A 12500-nucleotide genomic window follows, 5' to 3' on the forward strand; every position below is an offset into this window, starting at 1 on the left:
CAGGCGGAATATATGGAGATGAGGGGATGCGGGGGTGAGGGAGGGGAGGAACGAGGATGAGGGGGGTGTGAGAGGGTGTGATGGTGAGGGAGAGAGGGGTGGGGGAGAAATTTCATCCCCCCCACCCCCACCCCCACAATCACCTGGACCCTATCGTGAAACCAGGTACTGAAAACAACAGGTGAGAGAGAGAGAGAGAGAGAACCCCCATCCTCACCTGTACTACCACTACTACCACAATCACCACCACTACCACAACTACCACCATCGACATAGGACTAGCAACATTTCCGGACGACTGGGCAAGGTATGGTTTGGAATTGGTAGAGAATGTTGGTTGTGATGGTAGAGAGAGAGAGAGAGAGAGAGAGAGAGAGAGAATGTGTGTATGTGTGTGTGTGTAAGTGTGTGTATGTGTGACTGTATTTTTGTGTGTGTGTCTGGAGGCCGCATTAATACATTTACATACATACATGTGCATGCTATGGCCTGTGTGTGTGTGTGTGTGTGTGTGTGTGTGTGTGTGTGTGTGTGTGTGTGTGTGTGTGTGTGTGTGTGTGTGTGTGTGTGTGTGTGTGTGTGTGTGTGTGAACTTGGAACTGCTTTCATGTATGTATGTAACTGCAATCAAATAACTTTCAGCTCAAGGAAAAGTGCACATGAGCGTCTGAGCGAAAATACGTACATGTGTAAGTATATTCATGTACGTAAGCTAGATATGTGTACCCAGAGACAGAAAAGTAAGGAGCAAATAGACCAAGAGCAAAAAAAAATAGATATATACGAAGCGAGTTAGATAGATAGACAGATAGATAGATAGATAGATAGACAGAGAGAGAGAGAGATACTGTAGATAGATAGAGAGAGAGAAAGAGAAAGACAGGATGACAGATGGATAGATGGAGGGACTGGTAGGTAGGTAGGTAAATAGATAGATAGATAGATAGATAGATAGATAGATAGGTAGATAGATGAACAGGTAGGTAGGTAGGTAGGTAGGTATAGATACATATAAAAGAGAAGGCAAGCAGATGTTAGAGGAAGCCAGATAGATATTTACAGATAGATAGATAGACAGACAGCCAGACAGATAAGTAGATAGAATTATGGATAAAACAAATTGACAAAAAAGATAGATAATATACGGTATCTCCACTGATAGATAGATAGATAGATAGACAGACAGATAGACAGATAGATAGATAGATAGATAGATAGATAGATGTAATAAAGACAGCATGAAGACTAATATAAAGACAATTTTTGGGCCACCCTGTTAGTAAAAAAAAAGGAGTTCATATCCGTAGACTTTTGCCGTAATGATGACTGATGTTGAGAGAGAGAGAGAGAGAGAGAGAGAGAGAGAGAATGTGTATGTGAGAGGGGGAAAAAGAAAGAGTTGGGGAGAGACAGAATGATTGAGGAAGGGGTGAGAGAGAGTGATAGGAAAGGGGGAGAGAGAGAGAGAGAGAGAGAGAGAGAGAGAGAGAGAGAGTACACAAAACAAAATCAACAAATCAATAAACAATAAGTTATCACACACACACACACACACACCACACACACACACACACACACACACACACACACACACAATCATCATCACCATCACCTCTCCCTACTTCCACACACAGACACACACAATCATCACCATCACCTCTCCCTACTTCCACACACAGACACACACACTATCATCACCATCACCTCTCCCTACTTCCACACACAGACACACACAATCATCATCATCATCACCTCTCCCTACTTCCACACACACACACACACACACACACACACACACACGCTTTGAAGTTGATGAGTGGAGGGAAGTTGAGGCGTAAATCTGGTTAGGTGGACGCGTCGACACTCATTGCTTCATTAATTCGTATCTTCATTATAATTATCATATTGAAGGATTTTTACTCTTCTCATTTTACTAATGCTCTGTTTTATCCTTTATTTATCTATCTATTAACCTCTCTGTCTATCTATCACCCTATCTATCTATCTATCTATCACTCTATCTGTCTATCTATATCAACCTCTATCAACCTATCTATCTATCAACTATATCTATCTACCTACCTACCTATTTACCTATCTATCTATCAGCCTATCTGTGCTCGGCCAAACGGTTCGTGGATATGCAGCACTACCACCCCCACCACCACCACCACCACCACCACAACTCCTGCCTCCCAGATTTACAAACACAGATCCACTCCATACGAGGGACGCGAATCCAGGACCCTTTTCCTTGCTTTATCAGGTGGCACAGTCAATTAAATACTTCTGCTCACTTCCTTAGATTAATTAATGTCTCTCTCTCTCTCCCTCTCTCTCTCTCTCTCTCTCTCACACACACACACACACACACACACACACACACACACACACACACACACACACACACACACGCACACTCAAACCCAATCACACACTCATCCATCAATCCTTCCATCCCTGGCTTCACCTCACAGACAAAACTATACACATATACCCATTTCACATCAGGAAGTTTGCATATAGGTGAGAGAGAGAGAGAGAGAGAGAGAGAGAGAGAGAGAGAGAGAGAGAGAGAGAGAGACTTAAATATGTATGCTATTATGTACAAATATTCGACTTTCCTCAAACTTCAAAAAAAAAAAAAAATACATACATACATACACAAATGCATGCATACATAAATACACACATACACAAATAATACACACACACAATACACACATACACACACAATAATACACACAGATATATAAACAACTAACTTGGATCATAATTGCATGGTTCACTCCTATCAACTCTTTTCACTTTAACTTGGCCCAAATCTTCGCCCTTCTTCGTCTGATTCCACACAGCGTGATCAGTAACACAAAGCAACACCTCCACGTCATTCCCACAGCACTTCTTCGTGACTAGCACCATATTCTAGTGCCCATACAACATTATAACGAATGACTGAACACAGAGAGGTCAATTTTAGGCCTAGGTAGAGTGAAAATGGTATTGCTCTTGCCATAAAAACATCTCCACATCATTCCCACAGCACTTCTTCGTGACTAGCACCATATTCTAGTGCCCATAGAACATTATAACCAAGGACTGAACACAGAGAGGTCAATTTTAGGCCTAGTTAGAGTGAAAATGGTATAGCTCTTGCCATAAAAACACCTCCACACCATCCCATAGCACTTCTTCGTGACTAGCACCATATTCTAGTGCCCATAGAACATTATAACCAAGGACTGAACATAGAAAGGTTAATTTTGAGCCAAGTTAGAGTGAAGATCGTTTAGTTCTTAGCACAAAAAAATGATGAAGGTCGTTTTACATACCTCACTCCCTAATCATCACACACTCCATAGCACAGTCTGAGAAATAGGAGAAATGGTGCCAATTATATTGTGTACATCACCTATTTGTACTCTCAGACACATTACATAAGGACATAACAACTGTACTATATCAACATCAGTGCGTACATACATATATACGTACACACATCAATACATGCATAGGCTACACGCATACATACAAACATACATTCATATGTACACACATCCCAGTAAAATTGGTTGTGTGTGTGTGTGTGTGTGTGTGTGTGTGTGTGTGTGTGTGTGTGTGTGTGTGTGTGTGTGTGTGTGTGTGTTAGATAGAAAGATAGATAAACATACACACATTAGACAGACATGGATAGATAGACAGACAGACAGATAGATAGATAAATAGATAAACAGATAGATACAATAAAAGCACTAACCCAAGCACCACTACACACGACACAATAACATTACCACTTACACTGTTTTCCATGAGAGAGAGAGAGAGAGAGAGAGAGAGAGAGAGAGAGAGAGAGAGAGAGAGAGAGAGGGAGAGAGAGAGAGAGAGAGATGGGGTCATTGGTGGCCACTTTAAGAAACAAGGTCTGCAGTACACCACATTATGAGAGAGAGAGAGAGAGAGAGAGAGAGAGAGAGAGAGAGAGAGAATGTTTTAATTATTCCTTCAAAATTTCTTATATTTCACCTTAATCTCTATAAGTCGTAGTGTTATTATTATTATTATTATTATTATTATCATATTTCTATTACTATCATCATTCCAAACATCATTATTATTACTATTATTATTTATATCACCACTACTACTGCCACCACCACCACTACCACCACTACTACTACTACTACAATCATCAGTATTACTATCACAACTACTATCACATGCTTATTATTCTTACTATTATTATTATTATTATTGTTATTACTGTTGTACCCCTGTCACCCACCATCCCCCAAGGAACTGAGTACACACAGAAAAATGCTCCTGGAAAATGTATGTGTGTGTGTGTGGTAGTGAAGAGAAATGATGTGTGTGTGTGTGTGTGTGTGTGTGTGTGTGTGTGTGTGTGTGTGTGTGTGTGTGTGTGTGTGTGTGTGTGTGTGTGTGTGTGTGTGTCAATTTTATCACTATGCCTATCCACCCTCCACATATTTTCCTTACCATCTATCTATCTATCTATCTACCTATCTATCTACCAGCACACCTGTCCATGATGTAGGTAACACAAGCTAATTACACGATAGACTGGCTCAAGCGCGGATGCCCGAGTGAACAACAGATGCGGAGATAATTGACTGGTGAAAAGGTGGAAAAGTGCGAGATTTGTGTGTGTGTGTGTGTGTGTGTGTGTGTGTGTGTGTGTGTGTGTGTGTGTGTGTGTGTGTGTGTGTGCTTCTTTCCTCTCTCTCACCCCCTGTACACCCACACACACACTCACCCCCCCTCCTACACCCACAATCTGCACACAAAAAATGGTCAGTGATTTCCAAGGGGCGGGGCTTAGGATATGACGTCACGATTTATGGCGCCTCTCATTGGCTGGTGGATTGTGGGAGGAGTTAAGGGGTGTGACGTCACGCATAACGGCGTCTCCCACTGGCTGGTAGGGATAATGGGCGGAGCTTTGGAGTGACGTCATGAATTTCGGCGGTTCCCGTTGGCTAATTGGGGAGGAGCTTTGGAGTGACGTCATGAAATTCTCCGCCTCCCATTGGCTGATTAGGTTAGTGGGAGGAGCGTAGTGACATCATGAACTTCGCCGCCTCCCATTGGCTGATTAAGTTAGTGGGAGGGCCATAGGGGTGACGTCACGGGTTTCGGCCCCTCCTATTGGCTGATAAACCCCTTCAATCCAATTATATATTTTCATTTAATATTCTCTACCAATAACCAATTTAATTTTATCCTCATTACTCTAACTTGAACTCAAATTGCCCTCTACATCTTGACTCCTGCGTTGTAACGATTGATTAACACTGGAATATGATGCTAGTCAAGAAGAAGTGCGATGGAAAGGTTAGAGCCAGAGAACTGTCCTTTCTAGTCACGAAGAAGTGCTATGGAAAGGATACAGCCAAAGAAATGTCCTTTCGTGTCTACATTCTTTCTTTTTTTAAATCTAGTATGATGCTAGTCACGAAGAAGTGCTGTGAAAAGGATATAGAGCCAGAGAACTGTCCTTTCCTCTACTCCTTTTACTCTAGTATGATGCTAGTCACGAAGAAGTGCTATGGAAAAGATGTAGAATCTGGACCAAGCTAAGGCGAGAGTACTATAGTCACGAAGAAGTGCTATGGAAAGGATGCAGAGCCGGAGAATTGCCCTTTACTCTTTTTACTCTGATATGATGCTAGTCACGAAGAAGTGCTATGGACTGGATGCAGAGCCAGAGAATTGTTCTTTCCCGTACTCTTTTTACCATGACACGATGCTAGTCACGAAGAAGTGCTATGGAATGGATACAGAGCCGGAGCATTGCCCTTTCCTCCACCCTTTTTTAGTCTGATATGAAGCTAGTCACGAAGAAGTGCTATGGAAAGGACATAGAGCCTGAGAATCGCCTTTTCCTGCCACTGATCTACACAACATCGGCTGCAAATGGACGAAAATTTAAGCCAGTTTAAGGTGACCGGAGTATAGTCATAGAGGAAGGGATTTTTTTCGGAATTAAGGGATTTTTTTGGAATTAAGGGATTTTTTGGAATTAAGGGATTTTTTTGGAATTAAGGGATTTTTTTCGGAATTAAGGGATTTTTTTGGAATTATGGGATTTTTTTTGGAATTAAGGGATTTTTTTCGGAATTATGGGATTTTTTTTTTCGGAATTATGGGATTTTTTTTGGAATTATGGGATTTTTTTCGGAATTAAGGGATTTTTTTCGGAATTAAGGGATTTTTTTTGGAATTAAGGGATTTTTTTGGAATTAAGGGATTTTTTGGAATTATGGGATTAGATAACTCTCATTAATCCCTTCCACAGCACTTCTTCGTGACTATTGTTCTTTCACCTTACCTTGGTCCAAATTTCCGTCCCTTTGCAGCTTATTTCACGTGGCTAAGTGGCTGAAGAGACAGTGTTACGGCTCCACATCCCCTCCATAGCACTTCTTCGTGACTAGCATCATCTTCTAGTGTTAATCTATGGCTATAACTCTAGATTTATGATGGAGGTGGCAATATTGGGCCAAGTTAGACTAAAATGAGTATAGGATGTTTAATAATAATAATAATAATAATAATAATAATAATAATACCAACAACATCAATAATGATAATACAATAATAATAATAATAATAATAATAATAATAATAATAATAATAAAAATATAAACAGTCTCAATAACAGCAAAGTATGTCACGGCACTGAAGGGTTAAGACAGTGGGCGGGGCCAGGGGGTGACGTCATTAGTTTCCCCGCCTCCCATTGGTCGGGATCTCTGACGTCATAAGGTCAAGGGGCGGGGCTTATATCCTCGTGTGTATTTTGAGTTTAAATTTGCCTAATAAAATCTCTTCTATATCTCTCCAAAAATTAAGTATGGAGGGAAATGGGAGAGAATGGAGAGAAGAGAGATGAAGGAGGGAGATAAATGGAGGGAAGGATGGAGAGAAAGAGAGAAGGGGCGTGGTTAGGTGGGCGGTGTAGGCGGAGTGAAGAAATGGGGGGAGGGGGGGGGACAGGGGTATGTGGGGAGTAGATAGAGAAACAGATAGATATAAACAGACACAGACAGATAGATAGACAGTGAGAGACAGACAGACAGACAGGGGGAGAGGAAAAGGAGAGGGAAGAGGGAGGTAGGGAGGGAAAGGGTGGTGAGAGAGAGAGAGAGAGGGAGGGAGAGTGTGGGGTGTTTAAGGATAGCATAGAAATGAAGGAAGGAAGAATGAAATGAAGGAAGGAAGGAAGGGAGGAAGGAAGAGCAGGAGGGAGGGAGGAAGGAAGGAAGGAAGGGAGGAAGGAAAAGCAGGAGGGAGGGAGGAAGGAAGGAAGGAAAGGGCGATTCTGAAGGAGAGACAGAGGGAGAGAGTCACAGATAAAGATAGGATAAGAAGGAAATGATGAAGGAAGGAGGAAGGGAGGAAAAGGTGGGAAGGGAGAAAGGAAGGCAGGTGGAGGAAGGAGGGAGAGTCTAGAAGGGAAGAAGAAGAAAGACGAGGAGGAGGAGGAGGAGGAGAAGGCACGTGATGGAAGAAGAAAGTTCCTAGATAGGAATGAAGGAAGGAAAGGAAGGATGGAGGTAAGGAAGGAAGGAAGAAAGGGAAGAAGGAAGGAAGGAAAGAAGGAAGGAGGGAAGGAAAGAAGGAAGGAGGGGAGAAAAGAAGGAAGGAAAGAAGGAAGGAAGGAAGAAAAGAAGGAAGGAAAGAAGGAAGGAAGGAAGGAAAGAAGGAAGGAGGAAGGGGGAGGTTGGTATGTAGGTACGCAGAGAAAAGGATATAATGAAAGGAAGGAAAGAAGGAGGGAAGGAGTAGGTGGGAAAGAAGGAGGAGCAAGGAGGGAAGGAGTAGGTGGGAAGGAGGAGCTAGAACTGAGGGAGGGAGGAAGGAGGGAGGCAAGGGAGGGAAGGAAAGAGGGGGAGAGAGGAGTGTGGGGGAAGGGGACCCGTGTAAAGGTGGGCGGAGTCAGCCACTCATGGACACTATAAAAGCCCTGCCCAGCCCGGACCACGGCCACTACGCCCGAATTCACGCCCCAAGACCCAGCCCCACACTCTCACGCACTCCCTCTCGCCGTCTGCACCTCGTCCTCCCGCGCACGCACTCGCAAACGCACTCAAACGGCTCGCAAGTCGGGGACCTCACAGACCTCTCCTCCCGAAACTACAACACACCTTACAGCAGGTAGGGAATAAGTGTGTGCGTTTTGACAGGAGTGTGTGTGTGTGTGTGTGTGTGTGTGTGTGTTGGGCAGTTTTATGTATGTCACTGAATATATCTGTGTATGACGTGTATACTTCATATGAACACTTATGTACGTATTTAGTGCAATTTAACTTACACTGTGTATGTACGTATGTGTGGCGGGTGTACGTGCGTGCAATACATACGTGACTAGGTACATGTACGTTTATCTCTCCTTCATGTGCGTTTGTGTACGTATAGAAAAACTAACACACACAGCTCCATCCTTCGTTAAAATATGTTAAATTCAGAGTGTTAATCTGTTCACTCATATTCTTTCCCCTAATCTTGCTGCCAACCCTTATATTCCTTCCTTATATTCCCCTGATCTTTTGGGGGGGCGACTAAAATATTAGAGAGTTTAGAAAATGCGTCTCCTTGGTTACTAATCCATCAGTGTTCTTAGTTACTATTTTCCCGATCTCCTTGGTTACTAGTCACTCAGTTTTAGTTAAGAAATTGAGTCTACTTGGTTAATAATATTCCTTCATTTTAAATCTATCTACCTATCTATCTACCAACCTGTCTATCTATCTATCAACTTACCTACCTACTTATCTATCAACCTACCTACCTATATATCTCTCTACCTACTTATTTATCTATCAACCTACCTACCTACCTACAGTATCGATCAACCTACCTACCAATCTATTTATCTATCTACCTATCTATCAATCTACCGACCTATAAGACTCAAAATCATCCTTCACGGTGTATTTGTGGTTTTAAAAAGTTGGGAGCAGGGCAGTGAAATGGCGGGGGACAGGGCGACTTGGAGGCGATTTGTTTGTGGCCACCCCAAACAGGATTGAGGCGTCTGGCAATAGATAGATAGATAGATGAAATATATTAAGTAAACCAGCGTGGAATGAGCTTTAGCAAGAGTCTGGATAGGGGCCAAGATAGTAAATCCTGCAGCGGTCACACACACACACACACACACACACACACACACACACACACACACACACACACACACACACACACACACACACACAGGCTTACTACCTCCCTCACTCTCCTCATGTCTGTCTTCGCGAGGTTGTAACTGATTATCATGTTATGTGATTGCCATGTAGAGAGGATGGAGAGCTAGAGACTAACGAGGAGTGTATGTGAGTGAGGTGGAGCGGGGAGAGGAAGGGGGAGGATGAGATGGATGGATGAGGTATATGAGAGAAGAGGATGGAGAGCTAGAGACTGACGAGGAGTGTATGTGAGTGAGGTGGAGCGGAGAGAGGAAGGGGGAGGCCATGGATGAGATTGAGGGATGGAGTATATGAGAGAAGGGGATGGAAAGTGAAAGACTAACGAGGAGTGTATTAGTGAGGTGGAGGGAGGAAGAGGCTGGGGGAGGTCAAAGATGACATGGAGGGATGAAGTGTAAGTTGGGGGGATGGGGAGTGAGAGACTAACGAGGAGAGTGCATGGGAGTGAGGTAGAGGGGGGAGAGGGAAGGGAAAGCCAAGGATGAGATGGAGGGAAGGAGTGGAGAGGTATATGAGAGAGGGGTGTGTGAGCTGGGAGCAAGGCAGCTAAATGGCAGGGGACAGGGCGACATGGAAGCGATTTGTTTGTGGCCACCCGTTATGGGATTAAGGCGTCTGGCGATAGACAGAAAGATAGACAGATAGATAGATAGACAGTAACACGATATCTACATGTGAAGTAAAGAGAGAAGGCTATTGGTACATCTAAATCCTCAGGTACAGAGTCAGTTTCAATCACAATAACACCGACAGCAGCAACAAGTGACAAAGTGTGTGTGTGTGAATTATATGTGTGTGAATACATGTGCCTCTATGTGTACTTTAACCTCCATGTGCGTTTTTGTATGTAGGTAAAAAACTAGCACACGGCCCAATACCTTGAGTTAAAAGCGGCGTTGTGTTAAATTTAGTGTGTTAATCCATTCACTAATACAACGTCGCTAAAACTGATAAAGTCTACGGACGTGAACCACCTCATTTACCTCACAAACAAACGAAAACGAACAGGTACGCTCTTAGAGATGTTCCCGCATCTAATAATACTTTACGACACAAACAAACAGACAGGTACGCTCGTTGAGGTGTTCCTGCGTCTAATAGTGACACCAAATGGCAACACCTCAATTAATTCTTCCAGGTTCGTAATACTTCACCGCAATGTCTAAAAATATTATAAATTATTCCTATGAAGCACTGAGACTACCGGAATCTTAACACATATTCCTGACTTCAGTATGAGGTGAAAAGAGACTAACTAGGAGAGTGTACGTGAGTGAGGTGGAGAGGAGAAGAGGGAGAGGATCGAGGATATGGAGGGATGGAGTGGAGAGGTCTATGAGAGGAGGTGTAGGTTGGGGGAGGACGGTCAAATGGCAGGGGTCAGGGCGACGTGGGGGCGATTTGTCTGTGGCTGCCCCTTCCGGGATTATGGGGTCTGGCTACAGATAGATAGACAGATAGATAAGGGTGTATGAGTGACGGAGGAGAGAGGTGCAGTATATGAGAGAGAGGGGGGAAGATTGTTGGAGGGAGGGCAGCGAAATGGCAGGGGACGTGGCGACATGGAGGCGATTTGTCTGTGGTCACCCCTGACGGGATTAAGGCGTCTGGCTATGGAAAGACAGATATATAGATAGATAGATAAACAAACAGATCTTGTTGTGGCTACACCTCATCTCCACGTGAACCCAGTGGACTTCAGGCTGATGACCCTGCCCTGTCATCCGAATATATATCCTAATATTTAATATATTCCCACAAGCGCCGTAACACCTCTTCCTTAGCGACTTATTTTTGTAGGTGGTTGCGTAATTTTATCGTAATAACCTAAAAGTATCTTCGAATATTTCCACAAGCTCCTTAGCACCTTTTCCGTAGTGATTTATTTTGGAATGTGACTGTAATTTCATCGTAATAACTTAAAAATATCCTAGAATATTCTCACAAGCTCCCTAGCACCTTTTCCTTAGTGATTTATTTTTGGCTGGGTAACATCGTTCTGTAAGCGATTTATGCAGAGTATGGCCACACTAGAAGGATTTATATAACACCGAAGAGGACGGTAAGGTGTAGTACGCAAAATAAATCGCTTAGGAAATGGTCTTAGGGACTCCACCACCCACGACAAGACGGGCCAATCTCTAACTAGTACCAGATTTTCGCCCTAAACATCTTTTCCTGAGCACTTCTTCGTGACTAGCATTTGGACAAAAACCAGATAGATACAACGAAAGATTACGAACAGATAGACAGAGATAGATGAATGGAGAGAAAGACAGATAGATAGATAGATAGACAGATGGACTGATAATTGTTCACATAAATAAATAAATACCTAAAGGGATAAACAGACATATAGATAGATAGATAGAATGATAGATAGAAATATAGATAGACAGAGATAAGTAAAGGGATAAAAAGATTTAGATAGACAGATGGATAGACAGATGGACTGACAGACACAAATATAAGCAGATATGTAAAGGGGTTCAGAGAGGCAGACAGAGAGATAGATAGATAGATAGATAATGACGGATAGACAGACACAGATAGATAGATAGATAGACAGATAATGATGGATAGACAGACAGATAGATAGATAGATAGACAGATAGACAGACAGACAGAGAGATAGATAAATAGATAGATGGCGAGTCATATTGTTTTAACTTAGTCACGTAAATCACTTAGCAGGGTCTTCTTGTTTATTTCCACACACTGGGAATGTCTTGGTGTTTGTTTCTCTCTCTCTCTCTCTCTCTCACACACACACACACACATACATACACAAACAGAAACGTACTCTCTCTCTTACACACACACACACACACACAAACAGAAACGTACTCTCTCTCTCTTACACACACACACAAACAGAAACGTACTCTCTCTCTCTCTCTCTCTCTCTCTCTCACACACACACACACACACACACACACACTTACCCAACCCCACCCACCAATACTCAAATATTTTACAAACTCCTGCCATTACTTCGCATCCTCCTATGTGTAAAGGAACTACTGCCCGCGACTGTACAACTGGGTGAGATGGCGATGTATATGAAGCGAAGAGAAGGTAAATCTGGAAGAGAATGGATTTTGGGATGACGGATTGATGGATTAAAGGATTTGATAAAAGTTTACTCTCTCTGGTTCCCCCCCCTCTCTCGATTTATCTACCCCTCTCTCTCTCTCTATCTATCTATCTGTGTGTGTATCTATTAAACACACACACACACACACACACACACACACACACACACACACA

The 12500-nt window shown here is 42.9% G+C and overlaps 1 protein-coding gene across 1 annotated transcript in view; it reads left to right on the top strand.

Annotated features, from left to right (window-relative positions):
• The first annotated feature begins 8022 nt into the window (after window positions 1-8022).
• The window catches only part of LOC145407445 (uncharacterized), a 38049-nt gene continuing 33571 nt past the window's right edge, over window positions 8023-12500 (top strand). Inside the window, exon 1 of the mRNA XM_080278376.1 lies at window positions 8023-8178. The gene's annotated coding sequence lies outside the window, so the exon portion shown is untranslated. The remainder of the gene's footprint in view (window positions 8179-12500) is intronic.

This window comes from Coenobita brevimanus, chromosome 73, assembly GCF_032717465.1.
Source record: "Coenobita brevimanus isolate Jiangsu-jjx chromosome 73, ASM3271746v2, whole genome shotgun sequence".
Classification (NCBI taxonomy): Eukaryota; Metazoa; Arthropoda; class Malacostraca; order Decapoda; family Coenobitidae; genus Coenobita; species Coenobita brevimanus.